Source organism: Nicotiana tabacum, chromosome 19, assembly GCF_000715075.1.
Source record: "Nicotiana tabacum cultivar K326 chromosome 19, ASM71507v2, whole genome shotgun sequence".
In the NCBI taxonomy this organism is placed as follows: domain Eukaryota; kingdom Viridiplantae; phylum Streptophyta; class Magnoliopsida; order Solanales; family Solanaceae; genus Nicotiana; species Nicotiana tabacum.
In genome coordinates this window covers 78439217-78457663 of record NC_134098.1, presented here as the reverse complement: position 1 = coordinate 78457663, position 18447 = coordinate 78439217, and positions in this window count along the sequence as shown.

Sequence of the window (18447 nt, the reverse complement as noted above, 5' to 3'; positions counted from 1 at the left end):
AAATGCAATGCTCGTGACTTCAGTCATGTCCGAGCAATCCATAACTTTTCATCCGCTTGCATTTTGGATTCACTTCTTTTTGTTTTCTTTTCTTTATTCTGGATTGAGAATTCTTCTTTTGGCCATCTCGAACCCTGTGACTCAAGGTAAAACCTGCTCAGACACCAAAATAAACAAACGAACAAAATTTTTCTGCTCCAATTTTCACTAGAAAAATTTCGTGAGTTATTATAACACAAACTCTATACTACTTTATTATTAAAAACAATAAAAGGTCAGGGTTAGGGTACCCTGGGAAAATATGATTCTTTGGGGGTGGTGTACCCTGATTATCTAAATAGTGTCTCAACTAAGGATTGGTATACCTTATGTTGAAAAAACGTGGCTAGGGAATAGTGTACCTCGTATTATCAAAGATACCAAGGAGTGGTGTACCCTGCATTTCAGATGAGATCAACTAGGGACTGGTGTACCATACGTTGGAAAACACAGCTAGGGATTGGTATACCCTATATTGGAAAGGATACCAGGGAGTGGTGCAGCCTACATTTCATCTCGACTCAACTAGGGAGTGGTGTACCCTATGTTGGAAAACATAACTACGGATTGGTGTACCCTATATTGATAAAGAGACTAGGGAGTGGTGACCCTATGTCTAAATTATCATCAACTAGGGAGTGGTGAACCTATGTCGGAAAACACAGCTAGGGATTAGTGTACCATATGCTAGTAAGGTAATGTAACCAGGGGTTGGTACCCTATATTACGGAGAAATAAAGTACCCAGGGGTTGGCACCCTATATTACAGAGAAGGAAATATAACCAGGGGTTGGTGCCCTGTATTACTGAAAAGGGATGTAACCAAGGGTTGGTGCCTTGTATTACTAAAAGGGAGGTAACCAGGGGTTGGTGCCCTGTATTACTGAAAAAGGAAATGTAACCAGGGGTTGGCGCCCTGTATTACTGAAAAGAAAATGTGACCAGGGGTTGGCGCCTTATATTACTGAAAAGAAAATGTAACCGGGGGTTTGCGCCCCGTATTACTGAAAAGAAAATGTAACCAGGGGTTGGTGCCCTGTATTACTGAAAAGATGCTGAATTCCCTGGGCGAAAAGGTTCTACCTGGGTTAAACTACGAAAAGCAAACCTGGGCGAAGAATACTTCTACCCAAAAATATGAGCTGGATCCCTCTAGGCGAAAAGGTTCTACCTAGGTTAAGCTATGAAAAGCAACCTGAATGAAGAGTACTTCTACCCGGAACTATGAGATGGATCCCCCTAGGCGAAAAGGTTCTACCTGGGTTAAGCTACGAAAAACAAACCTAGGCGAAGAGTACTTCTACCCGGAACTGTGAGCTGGATCCCCCTAGGCAAAAAGGTTCTACCTGGGTTAAGCTACGAAAAACAAGCTCGGGCGAAGAGTAATTCTACCCGGAACTATGAGTTGGATCCCCCTAGGCGAAAAGGTTCTAGCTGGGTTAAGCTATATAAAACATCCGGAGCGAAGAGCACTTCTACCCAGAACTATGAGCTGGATCCCCTAGACGAAAAGGTTCTACCTAGGTTAAGCTACGTAAAATATCCTGAGCGAAGAGTACTTCTACCGGAAACTATAAGCTGGATCCCCCTAGGCGAAAAGGTTCTACCTAGGTTAAGCTACGTAAAACATCCTGAGCGAAGAGTACTTCTACCCGTAACTATGAGATAGATCCCCCTAGGCGAAAAGGTTCTACCTGGGTTAAGCTACATAAAACAACCTGAGCGAAGAGTACTTTTACTCGGAACTGTGAGCTGGATCCCCCTAGGCGACAAAGGTTCTACCTGGGTTAAGCTACGTAAAATAATTTGTATGAAAAATACTGATGCATGCTTAAAATAAAAGAAAATGGAGATTTTGTGGAATCCTACTTTTGGTGACATTCGTCCTTTAAGAATTTTCATTCTGCACTGCTTTGTTCCTACTTCAAAACAAAGAAACATTGTGAGTTTTAAAAGTGGTGGTCGGTATGTGGCCTTGATTTCTTTGGCAGTTTGGCTTTCTGTCCATCTTCTTTTGATGATGATTTCAACCTTCCACTAGATGTTTCCTGAATACCACTTGCATTTCTGGCCCCAGAGAGCCTTTGACTTTTTAAACTTTTACATGACGGTTGGTCGCGTGAGACTTAATCTTTTCAACTTTATTTTGCCTTTTGGCATTTCACTTTCGATTTCTTTCCTCCAAAACTTTCAATTTCAGAGAATCGGGGAGCCTTTGGCTTTTCAAACTTTGCCAAAATGATTAGCCACTTGGGACTTTACATTTTCAACTTTATTTTTCCCCTGTAGGCACTTTCAATTTGATTTCCTCCTTTCGAGAGTTTTTGATTTCAAATCATCATCCACCATGGCCAGTCGGGGTTGACTTGATGCCCCTGCCGAGGTTAGGTGCCTTTTTAATATATCTGTTTGCTTCAAACGAGAGCCCTGTAATCGGTCTTACCATCCTTTCTTTGCCTTTATTTTTAACACGAATTTATATCGAAAGGGATTCAAAGAGAGCAACATGGAATGGAAAATGAGTTTAAACAAAAGGTGCCCCTTTCGATGAACAGAAATTAAAGAAGGACTTATCTGGGAGTGCATGCAGACTTCAATGAACATGACATGCCTTTTGGACTGGATGCCTGATCTGTGTAAACCAATGGCTTTGAAGATCCTCTTTCCGATCAGTAGTGCTCTTTGCGGATTTTAACTAGCTGACCTCTCTCATTTCTCTTCTCACCATCGCCTTATAGTGCCTTTTGCGGGTTTTCAATTAACAAGACTCTCTTGTTTTTATTTTCTCTGCTCGACATTGCCCTACGATGGCCGTGAGGATTTTCACCAATAAGACTCTCTTATTTTATTTCTCTCATTTGGTTGTATCAGATCCAAGTAACTGTATCCTCCAATTCTTGAAAATTCTCGTTGATTGATTGGAAGAACTTGAAAAGGATTTCGGTAAAAAGAATTTGGATTGAATTATAACTTTGGAACCTTTAAGGCGAAACCATCGCCGAACCATTGTAACATCTGCCTTAGTTTTAGTTTTTTTTGGAAATATTCATTTTTATTTTGGTGTGACTGAACCCCAGAGAGAGGCTGCCTACACATCCTTTCGAAATCAAATCGGACGTAGTTCAAGCAACATGAACTTGTTTGATTTTTGTTTTGTTTTTCTTCTCTCCTTTTTTTCTTTTTCCTCTTTTTTTATTTTTCTTTTTTTTATTCTCTTTTACTTTTTTTTTCAATAACTCTTTCAGGTTCCAAATAGGGTAATCAAAGAAAGGTAACCGACTCAAAGGGTTGGCAAAAGGGTTAATGATGTTTGGGTAGCGAGAATGAAAAGCCTTCGTCATCCCAATCGGAGAACATTAATGCTACATAGAGGGTCAAACATTAATGCACTTTCTTGTTGTAGATACGGAACTGCCCGTGGCAAACTGTGGCCAATTATTTTATATCAATCAGTGTCAGTTGTTCCAATCGGTTCTTGACCCAATATTTATCCTCAATCTCTGCTTCAACAATGATCCGAAGAGAGGGAGTCTCAACTTCGTTCCAATTTTCTATTTATTTTCTTACAAGCCTTGTCTTCAAAACATTCTGTTTCTTGATTCATTATTTCGGGGTCTGACAGTGTTTTAGGATCTGGGCATGAAATCTGCAAACATGTTATGTCATTAAAATCTGCATTAACAGAACTGAAAAGAGAATAAGAAAAGTGGCAAAATTAAGAAAAGAAACATTCCTCGACAATGAAATATCAATTTCATTTGATTTTTTAAATTTTTTAAGTTAGAAGGGTTTACATCAAAAAATAAGACAATAAGAGTAAAACGTCTGGATTACACCTTGAAATAATCTGGACGCAGAAAGGATAGCAAGACCGGGTACCGTGACTCCCATTTGACAGGGGACTTTGAGATTTGGTGACCATTTTTGGCTTTCCTTCTATCTCGGCAATGGTTGCAATGGCCTTAAGTGCCGGATCATCAATTCTTCAATTGCCCCTTTGAGAGTCCAACAGTCCTCTGTATCATGTCCCACTGCTCTAGAGTGGTATTCACATCTAGCATCAGCTTGGTGCGAGGGGGACTCGGGGTTTGGCCGGTTCGGGGCCACTGGCTACAGCAAACCTAGCCCGATTAGCTTTTGAAACAAACTTGAATATGATTCACCAATATGGGTGAATTGATTCCTTCTGAGGGGCTCTCCTGCACGAGGATTGTATTGGGGAACATTTGATTAGGGATAATATAGAGCTTGGTAGGGACGGGATTTCTGGGATATGGAGCTCGTTTTTGTGTATAATGATCTAGCTGCATGTAAGGTTGCGCGTTCATCACCGCATAGGCAGGTGGTGCCATGACATAAGCATCATCTTGATGGGGATAATAGTTTTGTGGGATCTTAGAAAGCATATATGATTGGCTGAATGACATGCGGGCTCCCCTAGAGCTCGAAGCCATCATGGGTCCCTCTTCCCTCCTGTTTATGTTCATCAAACCCCTCGAACCATTCTGAACAGTCTGTGATGTGGCCTTAAAGGCAGCATAACTCAAGATTCTGCCTGTTTTTAAATTATTTTCGACCATCTCCCCAATTTGATAGCTTCGGCGAACGGATTACCCAAAATAGAAATCATGTTCTGGAAGTAGTCCGCCTCTTGGGCTTGTAGAAAGACCGTAACCATTTCTGCTTCGTCTATTGGAGGCTTTACCCTGGCGGCTAGCTTGCGCCATTTGACATCATACCTACAGAAGTTTTCCGCGATTTTCTTTTTCAAATTGGACAAGAGTTTTTTTTTTCACTCTTGCTTTCTTTTTCTCTCTTTTTTACTCAGTTTATTTAGTGGCAATGATGGAATCCCTATTATTTTAGTCACACTTTTCTTCTTCTTTTTTCACTCAATTTTTTTTCTTAATGACAATAATCGAATCCGATGGGGATTGCCTACGTGTCATGACGCCGTATGAATCAGATCATTACGTAGGTAAGGAAGATCAGAAATAAAATAGATAAACAAACTCTTTTTTTTTACTCATATACAAATAATCCAACAAAATCTCCTAGCAATGAAAATATTTTTAATTTGTTTTTCCGATTTTGATTTTTCTTGGAGAATTGGTAAAAGAAAGACTTCTAAAGAAGAAAGAAAATATTTTTGGATTTTGAATTTTTTTTTTTGTAAATTTTAAAAGAAAGAAAATATTTTTTTTGGATTTTGATTTTGATTTTTTTGTGTTTTTGAATTTTGGGAGAAAACGTTTTTTTAAAAAAAGGAAGAAGATATTTTTGAATTTTTGGATTTAACGTCTCAAAGAAAAACTTCTAAATAAGAAATTAAAGGAAAATATCTTTTTGGATTTTTAAAAATTGGGGGTCAGAACCGATGAGGCTTGCCTACGTATCTGTCACGACCCAAACTAGCCCTGTCGTGATGGCGCCTATCGTAGAACTAGGCAAGCCGACTCATTTCCAAAACAAACCGATATTTTCATTTCAAAGAAAATTTCAAGGCTATTTAACATAAAAATCTTCGTAAAGGAGTTCAAATCAAAATAAAAGTACGGAAAAGAAAAGTCCGACATCGGGGTGTCACTAGTTATGAGCATCTACTACAATTTGTCTGACAATATCGAGACTAACATAGTCTTGAAAATAGCTAAATACAACTAAAGGAAGATAAGAGGGAGAAGAGCAGGGCTGCGATCGCCAGCTACCTTGCTATCCCTGAGAAAATCTGCAACCGGAATAGTCAATAGCCGCTACCGTGTCCAGCTACACCTGGATCTGCACACAAGGTGCAAGGAGTAACGTGAGTACGCCAACTCAGTAAGTAACAACAATAAATAAAGACTGAGCAGTAGTGACGAGCAATAAAGCATATAAAGTTCATATCATGAAATTTCAGTAAAATACCACATGCTTTAAAAAAATCAGGGTTTGAATCAAAACATCTCTTTTAAATCCATCTCCAATAAAATCATTAAAAGATATTTTTCAACAGTTTTCAAACAAAGGCTCAATGCAAAAGTGAGCAAAAATGATGAAATCATAAATAGCCCATCGGGCAAAACATCACTCATATACAACCCCTCGGGCAAACCTCATAGTCACTCATGCCTCTCAGGCATACCTCACCACCACTCATGCCACTCGGGCATACGTCACAATCACTCATGCCTCCCAGTCACTCAGCACTCGGCACTCGCACTCAGTAGATACCAGTGCTCACTGAGGTTATGTACAGACTTCGGAAAGGCTCCTTCAGCCCAAGCGCTATATCAAGCCAAATCATGGCATAAATCACTCAGGCCCTCGGCCTATATCATACATGCTGTGACATGAAGCCCGATCCCATAAATATCCTCACAAATCAGGCCCCCGGCCTCCCTCAGTCATAAACCTCTCAAGCCTCTCGGGCTCTCGGTAAAAACAGGGTGCTCAGCCAAAACAACATTTATATGCATCAAAACAGAGTAATAAAATTGAGTTATGCAGTAAATAGGTATAACCATGACTGAGTATGGATTTTCAATCGAAAACAGTGAGAGGATAGTAAGAAAAAGGCCCCTAAGGGTCCAAACATCACTGGCACAAGGCCCAAACATGGCATTCCACCCAATTTACATAAACTCATTTCTAAAACTCATAAGTATCATATAATTTCAACAAAATATGCAACTTTACAGTTGTTACGGGACGAACCAAGTCACAATGCCAAACGGTGCACGCCTACACGCCCGTCACCTAGCATGTGCGTCACCTCAAAATAGTAATGATGCGAAATATCCGAGGGTTCATACTCTCAGGACTAGATTTACAATCGTTACTTACCTCAAACCGATCAAATCCCTACTCCGCGATACTCTTGCCCCTCGATTCGACCTCCAAATGCTCCGAATCTATTCACAATTAGTACAATACCATCAATATACGCTAATGGAATGAATTCCACAAGAAAAACTATCAAATTAGCCCCAAATCTAAAATTGGCACGAACCTGCCCCCCGGTCCCACGTCTTGAAAACCGATAAAATTTACAAAACTAGAAAACTCATCCATTCACGAGTCTAATCATACCAAATTTATCAAAATCCGACATCGTTTGGTCCTTCAAATCCATAAATTACTCTCCAAAAACCCCAAGCCCTAACCCATCATTTCACTCAAAAGGTCCTACTAATTATATGATGAACAAAGTCATAGATTCATGAAATTTATACCATTAAGGATTAGAATCACTTACCCCAACGTTGCTCCTTGAAAACCTTCGAAAAATCGCCCCTCTCACGAGTTTCTCAAATCCAAAAATTGAAAAATGAAGACAAAACCACGAGCTGGGGCTTTTCTGCCCAGCACATTCGCACCTACGGCCAAATGTCCGCTCCTGCGGAACCGCACCTGCGGTCGAATCTTCACACCTGCGAGAACGACTTAAGTCCTCAAATTCCACACATGCGCCCCAGGTTTTGCACCTGCGGGCGCGCACCTGCGCAACACTTCCGCTTCTGCGGAACCGGCTCAACTCTCCCCTTCCGTATCTGTGCTCAAGGCCTCGCACATGCGGCCAATCCTTTGCACCTGCTTTACCAACCTTGGCCTTCCATTTTCGCATCTGCAGCTACCCCAAGCGCACCTGCGACCTCGCACTTGTGACTCCCCCTTCCGTAGGTGTGGAAATATCAGTTGTAGGAGCTTCAGCTGCATTTACCAACTTCAACAAATCCGTTAATCCCCCGGAATTACCCCGAGGCCCTTAGGACTTCAACCAAAAATACCAACAAGTCATATATCAACATACAAACTTAGTTGAACCTTCAAATCACTCAAAACAACATCAAATCACCAAATTACCCTCGTATTCAAGCCTAAGAACTTCTAAACTTCCGAATTCGACAATCGATGCCGAAACTAACCAAACCGCGTCCGAATGACCTCAAATTTTGCACACACGTCACAAATGACACTACGAACCTACTCCAACTTTTGGAATTCCATTCCGACCTCGATATCAAATTTTCCACTACCGACCAAAATCGCCAAATTTCTAACTTTCGCCAATTCAAGCTTAATTCTACTACGGACCTCCAAATCATATTCTGGATGCACTCCTAAGTCCAAAATCACCTAACGGAGCTAACGGAACCATCAGAATTCAAATCCGAGATAGTTTACACATAGGTCAATATCCAGTTGACTTTTTCCAACTTAAGCTTCTACTTTAGAGACTAAGTGTCTCATTCCACTCCGAAACAACTCTGGACCCGAACCAACTAACCCGGTATATCATAATATAGCTTAAAAGAATAAAGGAAGTATAAATGGGGAAAATAAGGCTATAACTCTCGAAACGACTGGCAGGGTCATTACATCCTCCCCATCTTAAACAATCGTTCATCCTCGAATGGGTCTAGAAACATACATGGAGTCTCGAATAGTTGTGGATATCTGCTCCGCATCTCTCTCTTGGTTTCCTAGGTGGCCTCCTCTACCGGCTTCCCTCTCCACTGCACCTTCACTGAAACTATGTCCTTTGACCTCAACCTTCGAACCTGCCGATCCAAAATAGCCACTGGCTCCGCATCATAAGTCATATCACCCTCCAATTGAAACGTGCTGAAATCCAAAACATGGGACGGATCTCCAATATACTTCCGGAGCATGGAAACATGAAATACTGGGTGCACACTCGACAAGCTGGGTGGCAAGGCAAGCTTATAAGCCACATCCCCTATCCTCTGAAGCACCTCAAAAGGCCCAATGAACCGGGGGCTCAACTTGCCCCTCTTCGCAAACCTCATAACACCTTCATGGGTGATACCTTCAGCAAAACTTTCTCCCAAACCATGAAAGATACATCACGGACCTTCCTGTCCACATAGCTCTTCTGCCTAGACTGCGCCGTGCGAAGCCTCCTGGATCAATTTCACCTTATCTAATGCATCCTGGACCAAGTCTGTACCCAAAAGCCTAGCCTCACCCGACTCAAACCATCCAACCTGAGATCTACACCTCCTCCCATATAAAGCCTCGTACGGAGCCATTTGAATACTCGACTGATAATTGTTGTTATATGTAAACTCCGCGAGTGTCAGAAACTGGTCCCATGAACCCCCAAAGTCAATGACACAAGCACGCAACATGTCTTCCAATATCTGAATGGTGCGCTCGGATTGCTTGTCCGTCTGAGGGTGAAAAGCTGTGCTCAACTCAACCTAAGTACCCAACTCTCGTTGTGCAACCCTCACAAACTACGATGTAAACTGAGTACCTCTATCCGAAATGATGGAAACTGGGACACCATGCAGGCGAACAATCTCTCGGATGTAAATCTCAGCCAACCGCTTTGAAGTGTAAGTAGTACCAACTGGAATGAAATGCGCGGACTTGGTCAGCCGATCCACAATAAACCAAATAGCATCAAACTTTTTCGACGTCCGTAGGAGCCCAACTACGAAGTCCATGGTGATCCGCTCCCACTTCCACTCTGGGATCTCTAATCTTTAAAGCAAGCCACCCGGCCTCTGATGCTCATACTTAACCTGCTGACAGTTGAGACACCGAGCTACAAACCCAACTATATCCTTCTTAATCCGCCTCCACCAATAGTGCTGTCTCAAATCCAGGTACATCTTCGCGGCACCCGGATGGATGGAATACCGCGAGTTATGGGCCTCCTCAAGAATCAACTCTCGAAGCCCATCTACTTTAGGCACACATATCCAGCCCTGCATCCTCAACACGCCGTCATCACCAATAGTCACATCCCTAGAAGGGCGAGTAAGTGGGGGTCATCATACTGACGCTCCCTGATACGGTCGACCACGCAAGCCAACACCCGACTCGGCTCCGAAATATCCAATCTCACAAGCTGGCCTGATAAGGCCTGAATATCCAATGCCAAAGGTCTCTCTGCTACTGGAAGATATGCTAAACTCCCCAAACACTCTCCTCGGCGACTCAAAGCGTCGGCCACCATATTGGCCTTCCCCGGATGGTATAAAATAGTGATATCATAGTCCTTAAGAAGCTCCAACCATCTCCGCTGACGCAAATTAAGATCCTTCTGCTTAAACAGATGCTACAGGCTCCGGTGATCAGTATAAATCTCACAATGAACCCCATACAAATAATGACGCCAAATCTTCAAGGCGTGAACAATGGCTTCTAACTCAAGATCATAGACAGGATAGTTCTTCTCATGAGTCTTCAACTGGCACGAGGCATAGGCAATCACCCTACCCTCCTGCATCAAAACACAACCAATGCCTATCCTCGAGGCATCACAATACACGGTGTAAGAACCTGAAGCTGATGGCAGAACTAACACTAGAGCTGTGGTCAAAGCAGTCTTGAGCTTCTGAAAGCTCTCCTCACACTCATCCGACCACCTGAATGGAGTACCCTTCTAGGTCAATTTGGTCAAGGGAGATGCAATAGATGAAAATCCCTCCACAAAGCGACGGTAATAACCCGCCAAACCAAGAAAGCTCCTAATCTCTGTGGCTGAGGAAGGTCTAGGCCAACTCTTCACCGCCTCTATCTTCTTCGGATCCACTTGAATACCCTCACTAGACAGCACGTGCCCCAAGAATGCTATTGAACCGAGCCAAACCTCACACTTGGATTCTTTGCATAAAGCTTCTCCTCCCTCAATCTCTGTAATACAATCCTCAAATGCTGAGCGTGTTCCTCCTAGCTACGAGAGCACACCAGGATGTCATCAATGAATACAACAATGAATGAGTCCAAATAGGGCTGGAATACATTGTTCATCAAATGCATGAACGCTGCTGGGGCATTGGTTAGCCCAAAGGACATCACTAAGAACTCATAATTTCTATATCGGGTCCTGAAAGCTGTCTTAAGAATATCCGAATCCCGATTCTTCAGTTGGTGATAACCGGACCTCAAATCAATCTTGGAGAACACCCTCGCTCCCTGAAGCTGGTCAAATAAATCATCAATACGAGGCAAAGGATACTTGTTATTGACTGTGACCTTGTTCAGCTGCCTGTAATCAATGCACATTCTCATGGATGGAACCATCTTCTTCACAAATAGAATTGGTGCACCCCAAGGTGACACACTAGGCCGAATAAACCCCTTATTAAGGAGTTCCTGAAGCTGTTCTTTCAACTCATTCAACTCTGATGGTGCCATACGATACGGTGGAATAGAAATGGGTTGAGTGCCCGGCACCAAATCAATACCAAAGTTAATATCCCTGTCAGGCGGCATGCCCGGCAGGTCTGCAGGAAACACATCCGGAAAATCACGTACCACCGGAACAGAATCAATGGTAGGAGTCTCTGCACTAACATCCCTCACAAAAGCCAAATAAGACAGGCAACCCTTCTCAACCATACGTTGAGCTTTCAAATATGTAATCACCCTACTTGGTAAATAATCTATAGAACCGCTCCACTCAACCCTCGGAAATCTCGGCATAGCCAATGTCACGGTCTTTGCATGACAATCCAGAACAGCATAACGTGGAGATAACCAATCGATACCTAATATCACATCAAAGTCAATCATACTGAGCAACAATAGATCCACTCGGGTCTCCAAACCCCCAATAGTCACCACACATGATCGATATATGCGGTTTATAACAATAGTATCGCCCACAGGAGTAGATACATGAACAAATGAAACTAAAGACTCACGAGGCATATCCAAAATATGGCCGAAATACGATGAAACATATGAATACGTGGAACCAGGGTCAAATAATACAGAGGCATCTCTATGATAAACTGAGGTAATACTTGTAATCACAGCATCTAAAGCAATAGTATCTGGTCTGGCAGGAAGGGTATAGAAACGGGCCTACCCCCCCTGATCTGCCCTTCCACCCCTCTAGGGCAACCCCTAGCTGACTGACCTCCACCCCGAGCTGACTGGGCGGGTGGTAAAGTAACTGGTGCTGAAGTAGAAGGCCGACTCCTCTGCTGAGATAGACCTACATGACGATGAGGACACTGCCTCCACATATGCCCAAACTCCCCACACTCAAAACAACTCCCTGGTGCTGGTGGCGGGAACTGAAGGGAACCTCTAGCATCGGAATAATTGGTAGAAGAACCTGGCATGGAGGAGCCCTGAACTAGTCGAGCACGGGATGAACTTTGAGCTGGAAGGGCACCGAGTGATGAGTGGCCCTGATAAGAACAGCGAGAACCATGGCCAGATGATGCACCACGGTGAAATGGCTGAGTTAACTGAGCCTGTCTAAAATGACGACATCTACCATGCTGGAACTAACCCCCAAAAGGAGCACCGCTGAATCCACCCTGACCACGAGGCCTCTTGGCCTCCCTCTCAATTCTCTCCTGACCACGAACCATCTCAATCTATCGAGCAATGTCGACAACCTCATCAAAGGTAGCACTAGACACCCTCTCTCTCGCCATAAACAGTTGTAGCTGAAAAGTGAGACATCAATAAACCTCATGATCCTCTCCCTGTCCGTGGGAACCAACCAGATAGCATGATGGTCCAACTCCGAGAATCGCATCTCATACTATGTCACAGACATATCACCCTAGCGAAGCCGCTCAAACTGTCTGCGCAGCTCCTCTCTGCGGGACCGAGGCACGAACTTCTCCAAAAAGACCATGGAGAACTGCTGCCAAGTAAGGGGAGCTGCGCCAACAGGCCTACGCCTCTCATAAGTCTCCCACCATCTGAGTGCAGCCCAGAAAACTGAAAAGTAGTGAATGAGACCCCACAAGTCTCCAGAATACCAACAGTACGGAGTATCCTTTAACACCTGTCCAAGAAGTCCTGAGCATCCTCTCTCTATGTGCCACTGAAAGGTGGCGGCTGGAGTCTCCCAAACATCTTCATCCTACACTGATCATCCTCAGGTATAGCAAGAACCACATAATCCTGTGCAGCTGCTACCGGCTGGGCTGGTGGTGCCACCGGTGTCTGGAGTTCCTGAATAACCTACTCGGGTGTGCGAGCAACGGGAGTCTGAGTGCCTGTGCCTTCCCCGGCCTGAGAAGTGGTTGCGGCCATCGAGATAGAGACCGCCTGAGCAAGGCCAGTACACGCTATCAGAATCTGAGCTAGGGCCTCTTAAAGGCCTGGAATCATAATAGGCACAGGTGGTGCCTGAGCTGGTGCATCAACAACTGGAATCTAGTCCTGATTGGGGCAACTGGTAGATCTGCAGATACTACACCAGCTGCGGTACGGGGTGCACCTCTGCCCCTACCATGACCTCTACCGCGGCCCTGGCTGGTGGTACTAGTGGCTGGCCCTCCTGACTAGTAGTATGAGGCATCACCATCTGTGAGACAATGAAATAACAGATGTTTAGTTACTAGAATCAACAGCTTCACACGATAAGAATTCAAGAATGTGGAGTTTTCTAAGGGTTCTGCAGCCTCTCGAAGATAAGTACAAACGTCTCCGTACCGATTCGCAAGACTCTACTAAAACCGCTCATGACTCGTGAGACCTATGTAACCTAGGCTTTGATACCAACTTGTCACGACCCAAACTAGCCCTGTCATGATGGAGCCTATCGTGGAACTAGGCAAGCCGACTTATTTTTAAAACAAACCGATATTTTCATTTCAGAGAAAATTTCAAGGCTATTTACCATAAAAACCTTCGCAAAGGAGTTCAAATAAAAATGAAAGTGCGAAAAAGAAAAGTCCGACATCGAGGTGTCACTAGTCATGAGCATCTACTACAATTTGTCTGACAATATCGAGACCAACATAGTCTGAAAAATAGCTAAATACAACTAAAGAAAGATAAGAGGGAGAAGAGCAGGGCTACGATCGTCAGGCAGCTACCTTAAAATCCCCAAAAAAATCTACAACCGGAATAGTCAACAGCCGCTACCGTGTCCAACTACACCTGGGTCTGCACACAAGGTGCAGGGAGTAACGTGAGTACGCCAACTCAATAAGTAATAACAATAAATAAAGACTAAGCAGTAGTGACGAGCAATAAAGCATATAAAGTTCATATCATGAAATCTCAGTAAAATAGCACATGCTTTAAAAAAAATTAGGGTTTGAATCAAAACATCACTTTTAAATCTAGTTCCAATAAAATCATTTAAAGATATTTTTCAACAGTTTTCAAACAGAGGCTCAATGCAATGGTGAACAAAAATGATGAAATCATAAATAGCCCCTCGGGCAAAACATCACTCATATACAGCCCCTCGGGCAAACCTCACAGTCACTCATGCCTCTCGGGCATACCTCACCATCACTCATGCCACTCGGGCATACCTCACAATCACTCATGCCTCCCAGTCACTCAGCACTCGGCACTCGCACTCAGTAGATACCAGTGCTCACTGAGGTTATGTACAGACTTCGGAGGGGCTCCTTCAGCCCAAGCGTTATATCAAGTCAAATCATGGAATAAATTACTTAGGCCCTCGGCCTATATCAAACATGTTGCACGCGCGCAGCTCGATTCCATAAATATCCTCACAAATCAGGCCCTCGGCCTCACTCCGTCATAAACCTCTCAAGCCGCTCGGGCTCTCAGTAAAAACAGGGTGCTCAGCCCAAAACAACATTTATATGCATCAAAACAGAGTAATAAAATTGAGTTATGCAGTAAACAGGTATAACCATGACTGAGTATAGATTATCAATCGAAAACAGTGAGAGGATAGTAAGAAAAAGGCCCCTAAGGGTCCAAACAGCACTGGCACAAGGCCCAAACATGGCATTCCGCCCAATTTACAGAAACTCATTTCTAAAACTCAGAAGTATCATATAATTTCAACAAAATATGCAACTTTACAGTTGCTAAGGGACGGACCAAGTCACAATCCCCAACGGTGCATGCCTACACGCCCGTCACCTAGCATGTGTGTCACCTCAAAATAGTAAATGATGCGAAAAATCCAGGATTTCATACCCTCAGGACTAGATTTACAATCGTTACTTACCTCAATCCGATCAAATCCCTACTCCGCGATGCTCTTTCCCCTCGATTCGGCTTCCAAATGCTCCGAATCTATTCACAATCAGTACAATACCATCAATATACGCTAATGGAATAAATTCCACAAGAAAAACTATCAAATTAGCCCAAAACCCGAAATTGGCGCAAACCCGGCCCCCGGGCCCAGGTCTCGAAATCCAAAAAAATTATAAAACTAGAAAACTCATCCACTCACGAGTCTAACCATACCAAATTCATCAAAATACGACATCGTTTGGTCCATCAAATCCTTAAATTACTCTCCAAAAATCCCAAGCCCTAACCCCTCATTTCACTTCAAATATCCGACTAATTAATGATGAACAAAGCCGTAGATTCACGAAATTTATGCCATTATGGGTTAGAATCACTTACCCCAACGTTGCTCCTTGAAAACCTTCGAAAAGTCGCCTCTCTCCTGAGTTCCTGAAATCCAAAAGTTCAAAAATGAAGACAAAACCACGAGCTGGGGCTTTTCTGCCCAGCACATTCGCACCTACGGCCTAATGTCCGCTCCTGCGGTCGAATCCTCGCACCTGTGAGAACCACTTAAGTCCTCAAATTCTGCACCTGCGCCCCAGGTTCCGCACCTGCGGGTGCGAAACTTGGGGCGCACACCTGCGCAACACTTCCGCTTCTGCGGAACCGGCTCAACTCTTCCTTTCCGCATCTGTGCTCAAGGCCTCGCACCTGCGGGCTCGCAGATGCGGCCAATCCTTCGCACCTGCCTTCCCAGACTTGGCCTTCAATTTCCGCATCTGCGGCTACCCTAAATGCACCTGCGACTCCCCCTTCCGCAGGTGCGGAAATATCAATAGCAGCAGCTTCAGGTGCATTTTCCAACTTCAACAAATCCGTTAACCACCCGAAATCACCCCGAGGCCCCCGGGACTTCAACTAAAAATACCAACAAGTCATATATCAACATACAAACTTAGTCGAACCTTTGAATCACTCAAAATAATATCAAATCACCAAATTACCCTCGGATTCAAGCCTAAGAACTCCTAAACTTTCGAATTCGACAACTGATGCCGAAACTAACCAAACCACGTTCGAATGACCTCAAATTATGCACACACGTCACAAATGACACTACGAACCTATTCCAACTTCCGGAATTCCATTCCGACCCCGATATCAAATTTTCCACTGCCGACCAAAATCGCCAAATTTCCAACTTTCGCCAATTCAAGCTTAATTCTGCTACGGACCTCCAAATCACATTCCGGACGCACTCCTAAGTCCAAAATCACCTAATGGAGCTAACGGAACCATCAGAATTCAAATCCGAGATAGTTTACACATAGGTCAACATCCAATTGATTATTTCCAACTTAAGCTTCTACTTTAGAGACTAAGTGTCTCATTCCACTCTGAAACCACTCCGGACCCAAACCAACTAACCCAGTATATCATAATATAGCTTAAAAGCATAAAGGAAGCAGAACTGGGAAAAATGAGGCTATAACTCTCGAAACGACCGGTCGGGTCGTTACAATATCTTACATCCGAAGAGAATCAGACCCGCATAGTTCGGTCAGTGTTGACATAATAGAAAAATGCACGTGATGCTTCAGGATTTTTCAAATACCTGAATTTTTGAGAAACCGGGTAAGTTTCTCTCTCCTCACTCATCAGTTTTCTTTATTTTCTTTCCTTATTCTTGAAGATGGTCAACATGCAAGCCAAAATAAATAAGTGCACGAGTAGCACGCTAAATGCATCAGGATGGTCTTTTAAATTGGGTACACATGTCCTAGACGGACCCAACCCATGTATTGTGTCCCCAAAGTCAAATGCACGTGATGCAAACAAACGTACTTACTAGGGATCCAACATGAGGTTTGTTCTTCTAGGTTTAAATCCTGGTGGAGAAGGTATCTAGACTGGCTTACTCGAGTGGGAAACTTGAGCCGAGGAGGGTCATTGTACTGGTAACATTACTTTTCGGCTTAGCTGGTGGTGCTCCCCGCCTAAAATATGTGTGACTAAAATCTTTCACCGGGTGACAAGCACCTCGGCTATCTCAAAGAAAGCGGGTTATGTCAAGCAAATGCCCAATTTAAATTCAAGAAGACTCAGAGGGGTGCAGGAGAAAACAGTTTATATGTATAGTTCAACAATATCAAAGCGGTAAAAAGCGGACAAATAGCATATTAGGCCAAAATAAATTATAGTATATACAAAAATTAATAAAGCCAAATAAAGTCAATGTAAAGGCTCGAGTTCTTGAGTTCGATCCCCATCAGAGTCGCCAGAGCTGTCACACCTCCTTTTTATCCCCCCCTCCCCCCAAAAGAAAGATATGTGTTATGGATCGTTGTGGATTAAAATATTTTTCCAATTAAAGTGACAAACTTGAGTAAGGATTATTTTATTTACAGAGTCACAACTTGGAATTGAGTTTTTGGGTGTTCCAAGTCACCTTTAATTTGAATCCCTAGTCAAAGGAAGGTTTGACTCTATTATTATTTGTGAGGACCCAAAATGTCATCTTTAAATTTAATAAGTAATTCTGTGTTCTAAGACCTCAAAAATCACTAATTATTATTCCTCGACTTGTGTGCACAGTCCATAAAATTTTTCGAAAAGTTTTTATGCGAAAAATGGATTAAAATGTGAAATGGAGCCTTAAAACTCAACTGAGTTGACTTTGGTCAATATTTTTAGCAAATGGACCTGGATCAGTGTTTTGAGAGTTTCGGTATCTCCGTATCGTAATTTGGGACATGGGCATATGCCCGAAATTTAATTTGGAGGTCCCTAGCTCAAGTTATGACCATTTAACGGAAACTAGTAATTTAAAGGCTAAAGATTTCCAAGTTTGATCACGGGGTTGACTTTTTGATATCGATGCCGGAATTCGATTCTGGAAATTCGATAGCTCCATTATGTCATTTAGGACTTGTGTGCTAAATTTGAAGTCATTCTGGATTAATTTAATATGTTTTGGCACGAGATTTATAAATTAAAAAGTTTAAAACTCAAAAGTTCGAACCGGGATGTGAACTATAATTTTAGCGTTATTTGACGTGATATTAGACCCCGAGTAAGTCCGTATTATATTACGGAACTTGTTGGTATATTCGGACGGGGTCCCGAGTACCCCGAGTGTGATTCGAATCGAAATCGGAACAAGAATTGGACTTAAGCAAAAATCTGAAATTCGGCCTTCTGGTGTAATCGGACCTGCGGATTTTGACCGCAGGTGTGAGCTCGCAGAAGCGAGCCTTTGATCGCAGATGCGCCCGGGCATGGCTGGGAAAAAGTTCGCAGGTGCGAAAACCTTCACGCACCCACGCATCCGCAGAAGCGGACACAATAATCGCAGAAGCAGAGGTTAGCGCAGGTGCGCATTTTTCCTCCGCAGGTGCGAGGCCTCGCCTGGCAGCCCCATTTCGCAGATGTGAGATTTTTCTCGCAGATGCAAGCTCGCATATG